The sequence below is a fragment of the Entelurus aequoreus genome, linkage group LG25, assembly GCF_033978785.1.
Source record: "Entelurus aequoreus isolate RoL-2023_Sb linkage group LG25, RoL_Eaeq_v1.1, whole genome shotgun sequence".
NCBI lineage: Eukaryota > Metazoa > Chordata > Actinopteri > Syngnathiformes > Syngnathidae > Entelurus > Entelurus aequoreus.
In genome coordinates, this window is record NC_084755.1 from 38,026,949 (window position 1) to 38,048,238 (window position 21,290).

Below are 21,290 nucleotides of genomic sequence, written 5' to 3' on the forward strand. Positions count from 1 at the left end.
ACTACCTTTTTAGACTGGTCAGATCGCGTTAAGAGACTACATTTTCACATATGTCAGATCTAGACAAGAACTATCTTTTTACATATGTCAGATCCAGACCAGAGACTACCTTTTTAGACTGGTCAGATCTCGTTAAGAGACTACATTTTTACATATGTCAGATCTAGACAAAAACTACCTTTTTACATATGTCAGATCTAGACAAGAACTACCTTTTTACATATGTCAGATCTAGACCAGAGACTACCTTTTTAGACTGGTCAGATCGCGTTAAGAGACTACATTTTTACATATGTCAGATCTAGACAAGAACTACATTTTCACATATGTCAGATCTAGACAAGAACTACCTTTTTCCATATGTCAGATCTAGACCAGAGACTACCTTTTTAGACTGGTCAGATCGCGTTAAGAGACTACATTTTCACATATGTCAGATCTAGACAAGAACTACATTTTCACATATGTCAGATCTAGACAAGAACTACCTTTTTCCATATGTCAGATCCAGACCAGAGACTACCTTTTTAGACTGGTCAGATCGCGTTAAGAGACTACATTTTCACATATGTCAGATCTAGACAAGAACTATCTTTTTACATATGTCAGATCCAGACCAGAGACTACCTTTTTAGACTGGTCAGATCTCGTTAAGAGACTACATTTTTACATATGTCAGATCTAGACAAGAACTACCTTTTTCAATATGTCAGATCTAGACAAGAACTACCTTTTTCAATATGTCAGATCTAGACAAGAACTACCTTTTTCAATATGTCAGATCTAGACAAGCGGCTATATTTTTAGATTGCGCAGATCAGAAAACCTTTTACAAGGACTAGATCTGACCAATGAGACAAAAGTTAATTCTATGAGAATGAACTGATGTAGCACGTTCGGATGAGAGGCGAATAGTCTTAAGACCGACTGAACAGTCTGATATTTGTTGTGTATCGCATAAAAATCACCGTTTTGGCGAGGAACACTAAATGGGGGCTAACTGACATGGCTTCAGAATCCGTGTGTGTGTTTGTGTGTGAAGGACATTTGTGTCTTCTACACAATTGCACACGCGTGGGCGTGTGATAGGAGGATACAAAAGAGGCTCAGATGAAAACATACTTTGCGCTGACGTGATTTCATGTCTCCTGCTGCTGCCCCGGCCGGGTTCAGTCAGGCTACACAATTGTAGCGGGCCAGAGATACACAATCTTACGTAACGCAGACAAAACACAACTCGCGACCCCCAGCGCCGCCGTTCTAACGGTCTTTCCGTTAAACTAAGCGGCGTTAACTCGTCCACTACGTCGCCATGACCTTAATAGGTTTTGAGGGGCAGGAATTGTAAGGCATTACATGTTTACATTGTGACTCACTAATGTTGTGAGCGTCGTATTTAAAGTCATATTTACCTTTTACGCGTGGATACCTCGCTCCCATGTTGACCTACTTTGGGTAATATCCAATGGTCCAGTGTTAGTAATGGTGTGCATGTTGATACTAAAGCACCAAAATCATTATCCTTTCCTTTCTTTAGTTTATTTGGAACATGAACACACTTACAGTATAATACATCACACAGTTTCATATCATTTCACTTTACATCATGTCCGAAAAGGAGTAGGAACATCAACAGGAACTACAAACCCCGTTTCCATATGAGTTGGGAAATTGTGTTAGATGTAAATATAAACGGAATACAATGATTTGCAAATCCTTTTCAACCCATATTCAGTTGAATATGCTACAAAGACAACATATTTGATGTTCAAACTGATAAAAAAAAAAAATTTTGTGCAAATAATCATTAACTTTAGAATTTGATGGCAGCAACACGTGACAAAGAAGTCGGGAAAGGTGGCAATAAATACTGATAAAGTTGAGGAATGCTCATCAAACACTTATTTGGAACATCCCACAGGTGAACAGGCTAATTGGGAACAGGTGGGTGCCATGATTGGGTATGAAAGTAGATTCCATGAAATGCTCAGTCGTTCACAAACAAGGATGGGGCGAGGGTCACCACTTTGTCAACAAATGCCTGAGCAAATTGTTGAACGGTTTAAGAAAAACCTTTCTCAAGCAGCTATTGCAAGGAATTTAGGGATTTCACCATCTACGCTCCGTAATATCATCAAAGGGTTCAGAGAATCTGGAGAAATCACTGCAGGTAAGCAGCTAAGCTTGTGACCTTCCATCCCTCAGGCTGTACTGCATCAACAAGCGACATCAGTGTGTAAAGGATATCACCACATGGGCTCAGAAACCCACTGTCAGTAACTACAGTTGGTCGCTACATCTGTAAGTGCAAGTTAAAACTCTCCCATGCAAGGCGGAAACCGTTTATCAACAACACCCGGAAACGCCGTCGGCTTCGCTGGGCCTGAGCTCATCTAACATGGACTGATACAAAGTGGAAAAGTGTTCTGTGGTCTGACGAGTCCACATTTCAGATTGTTTTTGGAAACTGTGGACGTCGTGTCCTCCGGACCAAAGAGGAAAAGAACCATCCGGATTGTTCTAGGCGCAAAGTGTAAAAGGCAGCATGTGTGATGGTATGGGGGTGTATTAGTGCCCAAGACATGGGTAACTTACACATCTGTGAAGGCGCCATTAATGCTGAAAGGTACATACAGCTTTTGGAGCAACATATGTTGCCATCCAAGCAACGTTACCATGGACGCCCCTGCTTATTTCAGCAAGACAATGCCAAGCCACGTGTTACATCAACGTGGCTTCATAGTAAAAGAGTGCGGTGCGGGTACTAGACTGGCCTGCCTGTAGTCCAGACCTGTCTCCCATTGAAAATGTGGAATTGGAAAGAATTCCACCTGAGAAGCTTCAAAAATGTGTCTCCTCAGTTCCCAAACCTTTACTGAGTGTTGTTAAAAGGAAAGGCCATGTAACACAGTGGTGAACATGCCCTTTCCCAACTACTTTGGCACGTGTTGCTGGCATCAAATTATATAGTTAATGATTATTTGCACAAAAAAAAATGTTTATGAGTTTGAACATCAAATATGTTGTCTTTGTAGCATATTCAACTGAATATGGCTTGAAAAGGATTTGCAAATCATTGTATTCCATTTATATTTACATCTAACACCATTTCCCAACTCATATGGAAACGGGGTTTGTACTTGCTCTTTTTATTCATCTGAAGACATTTAATTACATGTGCCTTGCTCAGCTTTAGAAGGTGTGTGCACTGCCAGGTCCCTCCTGCGTAGTCCGTGTCAGTTTTATTTAAGAGTGTACAGTGTCGGTCCGATACGTGCCAAAGGCTTCAGGTGACAATCTCTGATTTCAGCACCCGCTTTGAGTCCGCTTTAGAGATTTGACGATCGCGCCGCCTCCGGCTTTGACTTTTCAACACTCTTTAATAAAACACCGCGGAGACCTTGGAAACATCTGTGCTTCACACTGACGGCGTGAATGCTGACAGAAGGCAGTCATCACACTGATATTGTAATTGTTAGGGGGATGTTTTCCACCCTGAAGCAGAGCGGGAAATGCGCAGGGAGTCTCACTGCCGGTTCACTTTGTTCCGTTCAAGGACAAAACACAATGAGTACACGCTGTTTTTGTCTCTGCAAATACATGGTTTCTTGATTGATTTCGATGGTGAGAAGAGGTGCTTAGTTAACTTTCAGTTTTGTTGGACAATTCCCAAACAAGGGAGGGGCAGGAAGGAGGACACAATCATGTGAACAGAGGGACAATCCCGAGAGAACATGCCAGACTTTGTAGGCCACGGCCAGCTCTCCAACCCCAGCAGGGACAAGACATTGAAACAATGTTGAGAACTTGTTGAAGTACAAACCCCGTTTCCATATGAGTTGGGAATTTGTGTTAGATGTAAATATAAACAGAATACAATGATTTGCAAATCATTTTCAAAACATATTCAGTTGAATATGCTACAAAGACAACATATTTGATGTTCAAACTCAAACTTTTTTTTTTTTTTTGCAAATAATCATTAACTTAGAATTTCATGGCTGCAACACGTGCCAAAGTAGTTGGGAAAGGGCATGTTCACCACTGTGTTACATGGCCTTTCCTTTTAACAACACTCAGTAAAGGTTTGGGAACTGAGGAGACACATTTTTGAAGCTTCTCAGGTGGAATTCTTTCCCATTCTTGCTTGATGTACAGCTTAAGTTGTTCAACAGTCCGGGGGTCTCCCTTGTGCTATTTTAGGCTTCACACATTTTCAATGGGAGACAGGTCTGGACTACAGGCAGGCCAGTCTAGTACCTGCACTCTTTTACTATGAAGCCACGTTGATGTAACACGTGGCTTGGCATTGTCTTGCTGAAATAAGCAGGGGCGTCCATGGTAACGTTGCTTGGACGGCTCCAAAAGCTGTATGTACCTTTCAGCATTAATGGTGCCTTCACAGATGTGTAAGTTACCCATGTCTTGGGCACTAATACACCCCCATACCATCACACATGCTGCCTTTTACACTTTGTGCCTAAAACAATCCGGATGGTTCTTTTCCTCTTTGGTCCGGAGGACACGACGTCCACAGTTTCCAAAAACAATTTGAAATGTGGACTCGTCAGACCACAGAACACTTTTCCACTTTGTATCAGTCCATCTTAGATGAGCTCAGGCCCAGCGAAGCCGACGGCGTTTCTGGGTGTTGTTGATAAACGGTTTCCGCCTTGCATGGGAGAGTTTTAACTTGCACTTACAGATGTAGCGACCAACTGTAGTTACCGACAGTGGGTTTCTGAAGTGTTCCTGAGCCCATGTGGTGATATCCTTTACACACTGATGTGGCTTGTTTGATGCAGTACAGCCTGAGGGATTGAAGGTCACGGGCTTAGCTGCTTACGTGCAGTGATTTCTCCAGATTCTCTGAACCCTTTGATGATATTACGGAGCGTAGATGGTGAAATCCCTAAATTCCTTGCAATAGCTGGTTGAGAAAGGTTTTTCTTAAACCGTTCAACAATTTGCTCACGCATTTGTTGACAAAGTGGTGACCCTCGCCCCATCCTTGTTTGTGAACGACTGAGCATTTCATGGAATCTACTTTTATACCCAATCATGGCACCCACCTGTTCCCAATTTGCCTGTTCACCTGTGGGATGTTCCAAATAAGTGTTTGATGAGCATTCCTCAACTTTATCAGTATTTATTGCCACCTTTCCCAACTTCTTTGTCACGTGTTGCTGGCATCAAATTCTAAAGTTAATGATTATTTGCACAAAAAAAATAAGTTTATGAGTTTGAACATCAAATATGTTGTCTTTGTAGCATATTCAACTGAATATGGCTTGAAAAGGATTTGCAAATCATTGTATTCCGTTTATATTTACATCTAACACCATTTCCCAACTCGTATGGAAACGGGGTTTGTGGGTCTTGATGTTGAGCAACTCAAACATAACGTTGAAACAACATGCTTTTTGACAACACTGTCGGGTTCTGATGTTAATTTGTGTCACGGTCCGTCACTCGGGTCATGGCATGATTTGGGTTTGGTAGTTTTTTCTGTTTTAGTCTGTTCCCTGGGTGCACCCTTTCCTGGTTTTCTGTTGGTTTCCATGGGCACTGATTCTCCTCACCCGTCTTAGTTTTGCAATTAGTGTTCCCACCAGGTGTTTTGGTTAATCACTCCCCTTTATAGTTTCCTGTCACCCGGCAGTAGTTGCTGGGTCAACGTTTGTGATAGGCAACGTTCTCCCGGTTTTTCTCCTCGCTCTAGTGATTTTTGTACGGACTAACTTTCCTCGTTTTTTCACCCTTGGTGACATTTTGGTTTTGTTTAGCTCCACGCTTGCTAGCCTCCTCAGTTTTGTATTTTTGTCCTGCGTTTGAAGGCCCACTGAAAGCCACTACTAGCGACCACGCAGTCTGATAGTTTATATATCAATGATGAAATCTTAACATTGCAACACATGCCAATACGGCCGGGTTAACTTATAAAGTGACATTTTAAAATTCCCGCTAAACTTCCGGTTGAAAACGTTTATGTATGATGACGTATGCGCGTGACGTCAATGGTTGAAACAGAAGTATTCGGACGCCATTGAATCCAATACAAAAAGCTCTGTTTTCATTTCATAATTCCACAGTATTCTGGACATCTGTGTTGGTGAATCTTTTGCAATTTGTTTAATGAACAATGGAGACTGCAAAGAAGAAAGCTGTAGGCGGGATCGGTGTATTAGCGGCTGGCTGCAGCAACACAACCAGGAGGACTTTGAGTTGGATAGCAGACGCGCTAGCCGACGCTAGCCGCCGACCGCATCGATGATCGGGTGAAGTCCTTCGTCGCTCCGTCGATCGCTGGAACGCAGGTGAGCACGGGTGTTGATGAGCAGATGAGGGCTGGCTGGCGTAGGTGGATAGCTAATGTTTTTAGCATAGCTCTGTGAGGTCCCGTAGCTAAGATAGCTTCAATGGCGTCGTTTGCAACAGCATTGTTAAGCTTCGCCAGGCTGGAAAGTATTAACCGTGTAGTTACATGTCCATGGTTTAATAGTATTGTTGATTTTCTGTCTATCCTTCCAGTCAGGGATTTATTTCTTTTGTTTCTATCTGCAGTTAAGCACGATGCTATCACGTTAGCTCCGTAGCTAAAGTGCTTCACCCATGTATTGTCGTAGTGATAAAAGTCACTGTGAATGTCCATTTCGCGTGCTCGACTCTCATTTTCAAGAGGATATAGTATCCGAGGTGGTTTAAAATACAAATCCGTGATCCACAATAGAAAAAGGAGAGAGTGTGGAATCCAATGAGCCAGCTTGTACCTAAGTTACGGTCAGAGCTAAAAAAGATACGTCCTGCACTGCACTCTAGTCCTTCACTCTCACGTTCCTCATCCACAAATATTTCATCCTCGCTCAAATTAATGGGGTAATCGTCGCTTTCTCGGTCCGAATCGCTCTCGCTGCTGGTGTAAACAATGGGGAAATGTGAGGAGCCTTTCAACCTGTGACGTCACGCTACTTCCGGTACAGGCAAGGCTTTTTTTATCAGCGACCAAAAGTTGCGAACTTTATCGTCGATGTTCTCTACTAAACCCTTTCAGCAAAAATATGGCAATATCGCGAAATGATCAAGTATGACACATAGAATGGATCTGCTATCTCCGTTTAAATAAAAAAAATTCATTTCAGTAGGCCTTTAAAGTACATGTAATCCGCGTTTGGTATTGCTACTGTTTGTACTTTTACTCCATTTGTAGAATACATTTTTCCTCTTCAATTCTAGTCTTGTGGCCTTATTCAGACACGCATTAGAAGGAAGGACGGAACTTTATTGTCACTGTACAACAACATTTTATTTTCAGCACGCACCTGTTCAAGCAGACATAGATTGTTCAGGTAAACGGTGATGGGTCGCCACTTATGGCGCCTCGTGAAAGGTGGGACAAAGGCGAATGCCGGGGGTAGGGGAGTTGGGTGCGGGGGAAAAAGAACTCTATAGCCACGACAAGCACACATATGCAAGTTATGACATAGAAACCACAAGACTTGCAACAGCCGTCCGTCGCACATAAGGAGTTGAGGAATTTCTTCCATCCTAGAACAAAAAAACCCGGAAGGACTGCAGAGCCGAACATAACCATGACCACAGTAACCAACACGTAACCTGGACGGAATTCAAAAACTAGCGCGACAATTTTGGCTTAAAATTGGTGTTATCAACGGAATCATTCAACAGAAACTGCAACGATAGTCCGTGTGCTAGCTATTCAGTCCCTCCAGGACTGCGCTGGCTGTTTCTGGGATTGTTACGGTCCAAAATGCCAGAATTTGCGGCAGGTTTTCCCAGACTGTTGCGGCAAAAATTGCGATGTTTAGTGGTTTTATGAATTTCGTATCAATGTTTTCAGTGTTCCTCGCAAACTCAACCGTAAAAAGTAAAGTTTTTTCCAACAAAAACTGGTAAAAAAAAAATACAATGTTAATGTTTTACAGTTTTTTTACCACGCAGACTTAAAAGTAGACACCAGGTGGCTCATAGTCACTGTGCTGTTTTATAGAGTTATAACTAATAATAATAATAATAATAAAGTCCCTTCAGGATTTTGCCCGATTTTGGCGGTTTTCGCGGCCTAAGTTCCCTGAATTTGCGGCAGCATATTTTTCAGAAAGTTGCGGCAAAAATTGTGATTTGCTAACAATAATCCTTCAATAAAGGTAACAAATATTTTTTAATGTTAATTTATCAATTTCAGAATGTATTTTTACATTGTTTTGTGCGTGTAAAACTATAATTATTATCAGTATATAAAATATACACTTACATTATTTATTTGGGGAAAAAATGTTTGTTTCCGTACGAGTCGGTCTTTGTCAGACCTTTTGGAACGAAAACCGAGGTTCAAATTGAAAACTATGGTTCACGGGTAAAAAGTATTTTATAACTGTCAGTGACACAGTAAAAACAAGTCAGTGGATTTTACGGTAAAAACTGGCAGCAGAGTCAACATAATAGTAGTGTTTTTTTTCCATTTACAGTAAAGCCCTGTGAAAACAATGACTGTAGATTTTACAGTAAAAAAGTGGCAGTTTTGTCGCCAAATTCTACCTTAAAACTACCATTTTTATTTATTTACAGTAATGCACTTTAAAAAACTGACTGGAAATTTTATGGTGAAAAAAGGTCAATCGGCAGAATTTTACGATACCATTTAAGTGATACCATTTTTTTTTCTCAATGTTTTTACAGTAAAATATAGTCAAAATAACAACCCTATATTTTATAGTAAAAAACTGGCAGTTCAGTCGCCAAAATTTTACCATAAAAATAACAGTGTTTAGGGTTAATAACGGGGTTTTTCTCATTTACAGCAGTTCGTTGCAAAAACGACCATTGATTTTATGGTAAAAATGGTAGGTCAGTCACCAGAATTTTACCGTAAAAATAACAGTAGAACTGTTTTTCCATTTACAATAATTGGTGTAAAAAGGACCGTAGATTTTACGGTAAAAATGGTAGGTCAGTCGCCAGAATTTTACCGTAAAAATAACTGTATAATTTTTTTTCCAATTTACAGTAATTTTTAGTAATTTGGTGTAAAAACGACCATAGATTTTATGGTAAAAATGCTAGGTCAGTCCCCAGAATTTTACTGTAAAAATAACATTAGAACTGGTTTTCCATTAACAGTAATTCAGTGTAAAAACGACCATAGATTTTACGGTAAAAATGGTAGGTCAGTCGCCAGAATTTTACTGTAAAAATAACAGTACAGATTTTTTTCCATTTACAGTAATTTGGTAAAAAAACGACCATATATTTGCCGTAAAAATAACAGTAGAACTGTTTTTCCATTTACAGTAATGTGATGTAAAAACGGCTGTAGATTTTACGGTAAAAATGCTAGGTCAGTCACCAGAATTTTACCGTTAAAATAACAGTAGAACTGTATTACCATTTACAGTAATTTGGTGTAAAAACAACCATAGATTTTACGGTAAAAATGGTAGGTCAGTCGCCAGAATTTTACTGTAAAAATAACTGTATAATTTGTTTTCCATTTACAGTAATTTGGTGTAAAAACGACCATAGATTTTACAGTAAAAATGCTAGGTCAGTCACCAGAATTTTACCGTAAAAATAACAGTAGAACTGTTTTTCCATTCACAGTAATTCGGTGTAAAAACGACCATAGATTTTACGGTAAAAATGGTAGGTCAGTCGCCAGAATTTTACTGTAAAAATGACTGTATTAAATTTTGACTGACCTCGCATTTTTACCGTAAAATCTATGGTCGTTTTTACACCAAATTACTGTGAATGGAAAAACAGTTCTACTGTTATTTTTACGGTAAATCTATAGTCGTTTTTACACCTATTTTACTGTAAACAGAAAAACAGTTCTACTGTTATTTTTACGGTAAAATTCTGGCGACTGACCTCGCATTTTTACCGTAAAATCTATGGTCGTTTTTACACCAAATTACTGTAAATGGAAAAACAGTTCTACTGTTATTTTTACAGTAAATCTATAGTCGTTTTTACACCTATTTTACTGTAAACAGAAAAACAGTTCTACTGTTATTTTTACGGTAAAATTCTGGCGACTGACCTCGCATTTTTACCGTAAAATCTATGGTCGTTTTTACACCAAATTACTGTAAATGTAAAAACAGTTCTACTGTTATTTTTATGGTAAAATTCTGGCGACTGACCTCGCATTTTTACCGTAAAATCTATGGTCGTTTTTACACCAAATTACTGTGTATGGAAAACCAGTTCTACTGTTATTTTTACGGTAAAATTCTGGCGACTGACCTACCATTTTTACCGTAAAATCTATGGTTGTTTTTACACCAAATTACTGTAAATGGTAATACAGTTCTATTGTTATTTTAACGGTAAAATTCTGGCGACTGACCTCGCATTTTTACCGTAAAATCTATGGTCGTTTTTACACCAAATTACTGTAAATGGAAAAACAGTTCCACTGTTATTTTTACGGTAAATCTATGGTCGTTTTTACACCAAATTACTGTAAATAGAAAAACAGTTCTACTATTACTTTTACAGTAACATTCTGGCGACTGACCTACCGTTTTTACCGTAAAATCTATGGCCGTTTTACCCCAAATTACTGTAAATGGAAAAACAGTTCAACTGTTATTTTTATGGAAAAATCAATGGTCGTTTTTACACCAAGTTACTGTTAATGTAAAAACAGTTCTACTGTTATTTTTATGGTAAAATTCTGGCGACTGACCTCACATTTTTACCGTAAAATCGATGGTCGTTTTACCCCAAATTACTGTAAATGGAAAAACAGTTCTACTGTTATTTTTACGGTAAATCTATAGTCGTTTTTACACCTATTTTACTGTAAATAGAAAAACAGTTCTACTGTTATTTTTACGGTAAAATTCTGGCGACTGACCTCGCATTTTTACCGTAAAATCTATGGTCGTTTTTACACCAAATTACTGTAAATGTAAAAACAGTTCTACTGTTATTTTTACGGTAAAATTCTGGCGACTGACCTACCATTTTTACCGTAAAATCTATGGTCGTTTTTACACCAAATTACTGTAAATGGAAAAACAGTTCTACTGTTATTTTTACGGTAAATCTATGGTCGTTTTTACACCAAATTACTGTAAATAGAAAAACAGTTCTACTATTACTTTTACGGTAACATTCTGGCGACTGACCTACCGTTTTTACCGTAAAATCTATGGCCGTTTTACCCCAAATTACTGTAAATGGAAAAACAGTTCAACTGTTATTTTTATGGAAAAATCAATGGTCGTTTTTACACCAAGTTACTGTAAATGGAAAAACAGTTCTTCTGCTATTTTTACTGTAAAATTCTAACGACCGACCTCGCATTTTTACCGTAAAATCTATGGTCGTTTTTACACCAAATTACTGTAAATGGTAATACAGTTCTACTGTTATTTTAACGGTAAAATTCTGGCGACTGACCTCGCATTTTTACCGTAAAATCTATGGTTGTTTTTACACCAAATTACTGTAAATGGTAATACAGTTCTACTGTTATTTTAACGGTAAAATTCTGGCGACTGACCTCGCATTTTTACCGTAAAATCTATGGTCGTTTTTACACCAAATTACTGTAAATGGAAAAACAGTTCCACTGTTATTTTTACGGTAAATCTATGGTCGTTTTTACACCAAATTACTGTAAATAGAAAAACAGTTCTACTATTACTTTTACAGTAACATTCTGGCGACTGACCTACCGTTTTTACCGTAAAATCTATGGCCGTTTTACCCCAAATTACTGTAAATGGAAAAACAGTTCAACTGTTATTTTTATGGAAAAATCAATGGTCGTTTTTACACCAAGTTACTGTTAATGTAAAAACAGTTCTACTGTTATTTTTATGGTAAAATTCTGGCGACTGACCTCACATTTTTACCGTAAAATCGATGGTCGTTTTACCCCAAATTACTGTAAATGGAAAAACAGTTCTACTGTTATTTTTACGGTAAATCTATAGTCGTTTTTACACCTATTTTACTGTAAATAGAAAAACAGTTCTACTGTTATTTTTACGGTAAAATTCTGGCGACTGACCTCGCATTTTTACCGTAAAATCTATGGTCGTTTTTACACCAAATTACTGTAAATGTAAAAACAGTTCTACTGTTATTTTTACGGTAAAATTCTGGCGACTGACCTACCATTTTTACCGTAAAATCTATGGTCGTTTTTACACCAAATTACTGTAAATGGAAAAACAGTTCTACTGTTATTTTTACGGTAAATCTATGGTCGTTTTTACACCAAATTACTGTAAATAGAAAAACAGTTCTACTATTACTTTTACGGTAACATTCTGGCGACTGACCTACCGTTTTTACCGTAAAATCTATGGCCGTTTTACCCCAAATTACTGTAAATGGAAAAACAGTTCAACTGTTATTTTTATGGAAAAATCAATGGTCGTTTTTACACCAAGTTACTGTAAATGGAAAAACAGTTCTTCTGCTATTTTTACTGTAAAATTCTAACGACCGACCTCGCATTTTTACCGTAAAATCTATGGTCGTTTTTACACCAAATTACTGTAAATGGTAATACAGTTCTACTGTTATTTTAACGGTAAAATTCTGGCGACTGACCTCGCATTTTTACCGTAAAATCTATGGTTGTTTTTACACCAAATTACTGTAAATGGTAATACAGTTCTACTGTTATTTTAACGGTAAAATTTTGGCGACTGACCTCGCATTTTTACCGTAAAATCTATGGTCGTTTTTACACCAAATTACTGTAAATGGAAAAACAGTTCTACTGTTATTTTTACGGTAAATCTATGGTCGTTTTTACACCAAATTACTGTAAATAGAAAAACAGTTCTACTATTACTTTTACGGTAACATTCTGGCGACTGACCTACTGTTTTTACCGTAAAATCTATGGCCGTTTTATCCCAAATTACTGTAAATGGAAAAACTGTTCAACTGTTATTTTTATGGAAAAATCAATGGTCGTTTTTACACCAAGTTACTGTAAATGGAAAAACAGTTCTTCTGCTATTTTTACTGTAAAATTCTAGCGACCGACCTCGCATTTTTACCGTAAAATCTATGGTCGTTTTTTACACCAAATTACTGTGTATGGAAAACCAGTTCTACTGTTGTTTTTACGGTAAAATTCTGGCGACTGACCTAGCATTTTTACCGTAAAATCTATGGTTGTTTTTACACCAAATTACTGTAAATGGTAATACAGTTCTACTGTTATTTTAACGGTAAAAATTCTGGCGACTGACCTCGCATTTTTACCGTAAAATCTATGGTCGTTTTTACACCAAATTACTGTAAATGGAAAAACAGTTCTACTGTTATTTTTACGGTAAATCTATGGTCGTTTTTACACCAAATTACTGTAAATAGAAAAACAGTTCTACTATTACTTTTACAGGAACATTCTGGCGACTGACCTACCGTTTTTACCGTAAAATCTATGGCCGTTTTACTCCAAATTACTGTAAATGTAAAAACAGTTCTACTGTTATTTTTATGGTAAAATTCTGGCGACTGACCTCGCATTTTTACCGTAAAATCTATGGTCGTTTTTACACCAAATTACTGTGTATGGAAAACCAGTTCTACTGTTATTTTTACGGTAAAATTCTGGCGACTGACCTACCATTTTTACCGTAAAATTTATGGTTGTTTTTACACCAAATTACTGTAAATGGTAATACAGTTCTACTGTTATTTTAACGGTAAAAATTCTGGCGATTGACCTCGCATTTTTACCGTAAAATCTATGGTCGTTTTTACACCAAATTACTGTAAATGGAAAAACAGTTCTACTGTTATTTTTACGGTAAATCTATGGTCGTTTTTACACCAAATTACTGTAAATAGAAAAACAGTTCTACTATTACTTTTACGGTAACATTCTGGCGACTGACCTACCGTTTTTACCGTAAAATCTATGGCCGTTTTACTCCAAATTACTGTAAATGGAAAAACAGTTCTACTGTTATTTTTACGGTAAATCTATGGTCGTTTTTACACCAAATTACTGTAAATGGTAATACAGTTCTACTGTTATTTTAACGGTAAAATTCTGGCGACTGACCTCGCATTTTTACCGTAAAATCTATGGTCGTTTTTACACCAAATTACTGTAAATGGAAAAACAGTTCTACTGTTATTTTTACGGTAAATCTATGGTCGTTTTTACACCAAATTACTGTAAATAGAAAAACAGTTCTACTATTACTTTTACGGTAACATTCTGGCGACTGACCTACTGTTTTTACCGTAAAATCTATGGCCGTTTTATCCCAAATTACTGTAAATGGAAAAACAGTTCAACTGTTATTTTTATGGAAAAATCAATGGTCGTTTTTACACCAAGTTACTGTAAATGGAAAAACAGTTCTTCTGCTATTTTTACTGTAAAATTCTAGCCACCGACCTCGCATTTTTACCGTAAAATCTATGGTCGTTTTTTACACCAAATTACTGTGTATGGAAAACCAGTTCTACTGTTATTTTTACGGTAAAATTCTGGCGACTGACCTAGCATTTTTACCGTAAAATCTATGGTTGTTTTTACACCAAATTACTGTAAATGGTAATACAGTTCTACTGTTATTTTAACGGTAAAAATTCTGGCGACTGACCTCGCATTTTTACCGTAAAATCTATGGTCGTTTTTACACCAAATTACTGTAAATGGAAAAACAGTTCTACTGTTATTTTTACGGTAAATCTATGGTCGTTTTTACACCAAATTACTGTAAATAGAAAAACAGTTCTACTATTACTTTTACAGTAACATTCTGGCGACTGACCTACCGTTTTTACCGTAAAATCTATGGCCGTTTTACTCCAAATTACTGTAAATGTAAAAACAGTTCTACTGTTATTTTTATGGTAAAATTCTGGCGACTGACCTCGCATTTTTACCGTAAAATCTATGGTCGTTTTTACACCAAATTACTGTGTATGGAAAACCAGTTCTATTGTTATTTTTACGGTAAAATTCTGGCGACTGACCTACCATTTTTACCGTAACATTTATGGTTGTTTTTACACCAAATTACTGTAAATGGTAATACAGTTCTACTGTTATTTTAACGGTAAAAATTCTGGCGATTGACCTCGCATTTTTACCGTAAAATCTATGGTCGTTTTTACACCAAATTACTGTAAATGGAAAAACAGTTCTACTGTTATTTTTACGGTAAACCTATGGTCGTTTTTACACCAAATTACTGTAAATAGAAAAACAGTTCTACTATTACTTTTACGGTAACATTCTGGCGACTGACCTACCGTTTTTACCGTAAAATCTATGGCCGTTTTACTCCAAATTACTGTAAATGGAAAAACAGTTCTTCTGTTATTTTTACTGTAAAATTGTAGCGACCGACCTCGCATTTTTACCATGAAATCTATGGTCGTTTTTACACCAAATTACTGTGTATGGAAAACCAGTTCTACTGTTATTTTTACGGTAAAATTCTGGCGACTGACCTCGCATTTTTACCGTTAAATCTATGGTCGTTTTTACACCAAATTACTGTAAATGGAAAAACAGTTCTACTGTTATTTTTACGGTAAATCTATGGTCGTTTTTACACCAAATTACTGTAAATAGAAAAACAGTTCTACTGTTATTTTTACTGTAAAATTCTAGGGACCGACCTCGCATTTTTACCGTAAAATCTATGGTCGTTTTTACACCAAATTACTGTGTATGGAAAACCAGTTCTACTGTTATTTTGACGGTAAAATTCTGGCGACTGACCTACCATTTTTACCGTAAAATCTATGGTTGTTTTTACACCAAATTACTGTAAATGGAAAAACAGTTCTACTGTTATTTTTACGGTAGATCTATGGTCGTTTTTACACCAAATTACTGTAAATAGAAAAACAGTTCTACTGTTATTTTTACTGTAAAATTCTAGCGACCGACGTCGCATTTTTACCTTAAAATCTATGGTCGTTTTTACACCAAATTACTGTGTATGGAAAACCAGTTCTACTGTTATTTTGACGGTAAAATTCTGGCGACTGACCTACCATTTTTACCATAAAATCTATGGTTGTTTTTACACCAAATTACTGTAAATGGTAATACAGTTCCACTGTTATTTTAACGGTAAAATTCTGGCGACTGACCTCGCATTTTTACCGTAAAATCTATGGTCGTTTTTACACCAAATTACTGTAAATGGAAAAACAGTTCTACTGTTATTTTTACGGTAACATTCTGGCGACTGACCTACCGTTTTTACCGTAAAATCTATGGCCGTTTTACCCCAAATTACTGTAAATGGAAAAACAGTTCAACTGTTATTTTTATGGAAAAATCAATGGTCGTTTTTACACCAAGTTACTGTAAATGGAAAAACAGCTGTACTGTTATTTTTACAGTAAAATTCTGGCGACTGACCTCGCATTTTTACCGTAAAATCTATGGTCGTTTTTACACCAAATTACTATAAATGGAAAAAAATTTAATAGTTATTTTTACAGTAAAATTCTGGCAACTGACCTACCATTTTTACCATAAAATCTATGGTCGTTTTTACACCGAATTACTGCGAATGGAAAAACAGTTCTACTGTTATTTTTACGGTAAAATTCTGGTGACTGACCTAGCATTTTTACTGTAAAATCTATGGTCGTTTTTACACCAAATTACTGTAAATGGAAAAAAAATTATACAGTTATTTTTACAGTAAAATTCTGGCGACTGACCTACCATTTTTACCGTAAAATCTATGGTCGTTTTTACACCGAATTACTGTGAATGGAAAAACAGTTCTACTGTTATTTTTACGGTAAAATTCTGGTGACTGACCTAGCATTTTTACTGTAAAATCTATGGTCGTTTTTACACCAAATTACTGTAAATGGAAACAAAATTATACAGTTATTTTTACAGTAAAATTCTGGCGACTGACCTACCATTTTTACCGTAAAATCTATGGTTGTTTTCACACCAAATTACTGTAAATGGTAATACAGTTCTACCGTTATTTTAACGGTAAAATTCTGGCGACTGACCTCGCATTTTTACCGTAAAATCTATGGTTGTTTTTACACCAAATTACTGTAAATGGTAATACAGTTCTACTGTTATTTTAACGGTAAAAATTCTGGCGACTGACCTCGCATTTTTACCGTAAAATCTATGGTCGTTTTTACACCAAATTACTGTAAATGGAAAAACAGTTCTACTGTTATTTTTACGGTAAATCTATGGTCGTTTTTACACCAAATTACTGTAAATAGAAAAACAGTTCTACTATTACTTTTACGGTAACATTCTGGCGACTGACCTACCATTTTTACCGTAAAATCTATGGCCGTTTTACTCCAAATTACTGTAAATGGAAAAACAGTTCTTCTGTTATTTTTACTGTAAAATTGTAGCGACCGACCTCGCATTTTTACCGTGAAATCTATGGTCGTTTTTACACCAAATTACTGTGTATGGAAAACCAGTTCTACTGTTATTTTTACGGTAAAATTCTGGCGACTGACCTCGCATTTTTACCGTAAAATCTATGGTCGTTTTTACACCAAATTACTGTAAATGGAAAAACAGTTCTACTGTTATTTTTACGGTAAATCTATGGTCGTTTTTACACCAAATTACTGTAAATAGAAAAACAGTTCTACTGTTATTTTTACTGTAAAATTCTAGCGACCGACCTCGCATTTTTACCGTAAAATCTATGGTCGTTTTTACACCAAATTACTGTGTATGGAAAACCAGTTCTACTGTTATTTTGACGGTAAAATTCTGGCGACTGACCTACCATTTTTACCGTAAAATCTATGGTTGTTTTTACACCAAATTACTGTAAATGGTAATACAGTTCTACTGTTATTTTAACGGTAAAATTATGGTGACTGACCTAGCATTTTTACCGTAAAATCTATGGTTGTTTTTACACCAAATTACTGTAAATGGTAATACAGTTCTACTGTTATTTTAACGGTAAAATTCTGGCGACTGACCTCGCATTTTTACCGTAAAATCTATGGTCGTTTTTACACCAAATTACTGTAAATGGAAAAACAGTTCTACTGTTATTTTTACGGTAAATCTATGGTCGTTTTTACACCAAATTACTGTAAATAGAAAAACAGTTCTACTATTACTTTTACGGTAACATTCTGGCGACTGACCTACCGTTTTTACCGTAAAATCTATGGCCGTTTTACCCCAAATTACTGTAAATGGAAAAACAGTTCAACTGTTATTTTTATGGAAAAATCAATGGTCGTTTTTACACCAAGTTACTGTAAATGGAAAAACAGTTCTTCTGCTATTTTTACTGTAAAATTCTAGCGACCGACCTCGCATTTTTACCGTAAAATCTATGGTCGTTTTTACACCAAATTACTGTGTATGGAAAACCAGTTCTACTGTTATTTTTACGGTAAAATTCTGGCGACTGACCTACCATTTTTACCGTAAAATCTATGGTTGTTTTTACACCAAATTACTGTAAATGGTAATACAGTTCTACTGTTATTTTAACGGTAAAATTCTGGCGACTGACCTCGCATTTTTACCGTAAAATCTATGGTCGTTTTTACACCAAATTACTGTAAATGGAAAAACAGTTCCACTGTTATTTTTACGGTAAATCTATGGTCGTTTTTACACCAAATTACTGTAAATAGAAAAACAGTTCTACTATTACTTTTACGGTAACATTCTGGCGACTGACCTACCGTTTTTACCGTAAAATCTATGGCCGTTTTACCCCAAATTACTGTAAATGGAAAAACAGTTCAACTGTTATTTTTATGGAAAAATCAATGGTCGTTTTTACACCAAGCTACTGTAAATGGAAAAACAGCTGTACTGTTATTTTTACAGTAAAATTCTGGCGACTGACCTCGCATTTTTACTGTAAAATCTATGGTCGTTTTTACACCAAATTACTATAAATGGAAAAAAATGTAATAGTTATTTTTACAGTAAAATTCTGGCGACTGACCTGCCATTTTTACCGTAAAATCTATGGTCGTTTTTACACCGAATTACTGTGAATGGAAAAACAGTTCTACTGTTATTTTTACGGTAAAATTCTGGTGGCTGACCTAGCATTTTTACTGTAAAATCTATGGTCGTTTTTACACCAAATTACTGTAAATGGAAAAAAAATTATACAGTTATTTTTACAGTAAAATTCTGGCGACTGACCTACCGTTTTTACCGTAAAATCTATGGTTGTTTTTACACCAAATTACTGTAAATGGTAATACAGTTCTACTGTTATTTTAACGGTAAAATTCTGGCGACTGACCTCGCATTTTTACCGTAAAATCTATGGTCGTTTTTACACCAAATTACTGTAAATGGAAAAACAGTTCTACTGTTATTTTTACGGTAAGATTCTGGCGACTGACCTACCGTTTTTACCGTAAAATCTATGGCCGTTTTACCCCAAATTACTGTAAATGGAAAAACAGTTCAACTGTTATTTTTATGGAAAAATCAATGGTCGTTTTTTACACCAGGTTACTGTAAATGGAAAAACAGCTGTACTGTTATTTTTACAGTAAAATTCGGGCGACTGACCTACCATTTTTACCGTAAAATCTATGGTCGTTTTTACACCGAATTACTGTGAATGGAAAAACAGTTCTGTTATTTTTACGGTAAAATTCTGGTGACTGACCTAGCATTTTTACTGTAAAATCTATGGTCGTTTTTACACCAAATTACTGTAAATGGAAAAAAAAATATACAGTTATTTTTACAGTAAAATTCTGGCGACTGACCTACCATTTTTACCGTAAAATCTATGGTCGTTTTTACACCGAATTACTGTGAATGGAAAAACAGTTCTACTGTTATTTTTATGGTAAAATTCTGGTGACTGACCTAGCATTTTTACTGTAAAATCTATGGTCGTTTTTACACCAAATTACTGTAAATGGAAAAAAAATGATACAGTTATTTTTACAGTAAAATTCTGGCCGACTGACCTACCATTTTTACCGTAAAATCTATGGTCGTTTTTACACCGAATTACTGTGAATGGAAAAACAGTTCTACTGTCATTTTTACGGTAAAATTCTGGTGACTGACCTAGCATTTTTACTGTAAAATCTATGGTCGTTTTTACACCAAATTACTGTAAATGGAAAAAAAATTATACAGTTATTTTTACAGTAAAATTCTGGCGACTGACCTACCATTTTTACCGTAAAATCTATGGTCGTTTTTACACCGAATTACTGTGAATGGAAAAACAGTTCTGTTATTTTTACGGTAAAATTCTGGTGACTGACCTAGCATTTTTACTGTAAAATCTATGGTCGTTTTTACACCAAATTACTGTAAATGGAAAAAAAAATATACAGTTATTTTTACAGTAAAATTCTGGCAACTGACCTACCATTTTTACCGTAAAATCTATGGTCGTTTTTACACCGAATTACTGTGAATGGAAAAACAGTTCTACTGTCATTTTTACGGTAAAATTCTGGCGACTGACCTCGCATTTTTACCGTAAAATCTATGGTCGTTTTTACACCAAATGACTATAAATGGAAAAAAAATTATACAGTTATTTTTACAGTAAAATTCTGGCGACTGACCTACCATTTTTACCGTAAAATCTATGGTCGTTTTTACACCGAATTACTTTGAATGGAAAAACAGTTCTACTGTTATTTTTACGGTAAAATTCTGGTGACTGACCTAGCATTTTTACTGTAAAATCTATGGTCGTTTTTACACCAAATTACTGTAAAAGGAAAACAAATTATACAGTTATTTTTACAGTAAAATTCTGGCGACCGACCTCGCATTTTTACCGTAAAATCTATGGTTGTTTTTACACCAAATTACTGTAAATGGTAATACAGTTCTACTGTTATTTTAACGGTAAAATTCTGGCGACTGACCTCGCATTTTTACCGTACAATCTATGGTTGTTTTTACACCAAATTACTGTAAATGGTAATACAGTTCTACTGTTATTTTAACGGTAAAATTCTGGCGACTGACCTCGCATTTTTACCGTACAATCTATGGTTGTTTTTACACCAAATTACTGTAAATGGTAATACAGTTCTACTGTTATTTTAACGGTAAAATTCTGGCGACTGACCTCGCATTTTTACCGTAAAATCTCAGTCAGTCGCCAGAAACTCACAGTAAAAATAATAGCGAAACACCGTCAATTTGACAGTAAAATTCTAGTGAGGTTTCACAAACACGTACAGTATCCCCCTATGCATATTTGCAGAGGTGCATTGTGGGTCAAGGAGCACTGTTTAGCTTCACTGCACACTCTCTCTCTCTCAAC

General features: G+C 36.2%; 1 protein-coding gene across 1 annotated transcript in view; it reads right to left on the bottom strand.

Annotated features, from left to right (window-relative positions):
• Window positions 1–21,290, bottom strand: part of LOC133642224 (heme-binding protein 1-like) — a 53,957-nt gene that overhangs the window by 32,351 nt on the left and 316 nt on the right. The gene's annotated exons all lie outside the window — the stretch shown is intronic.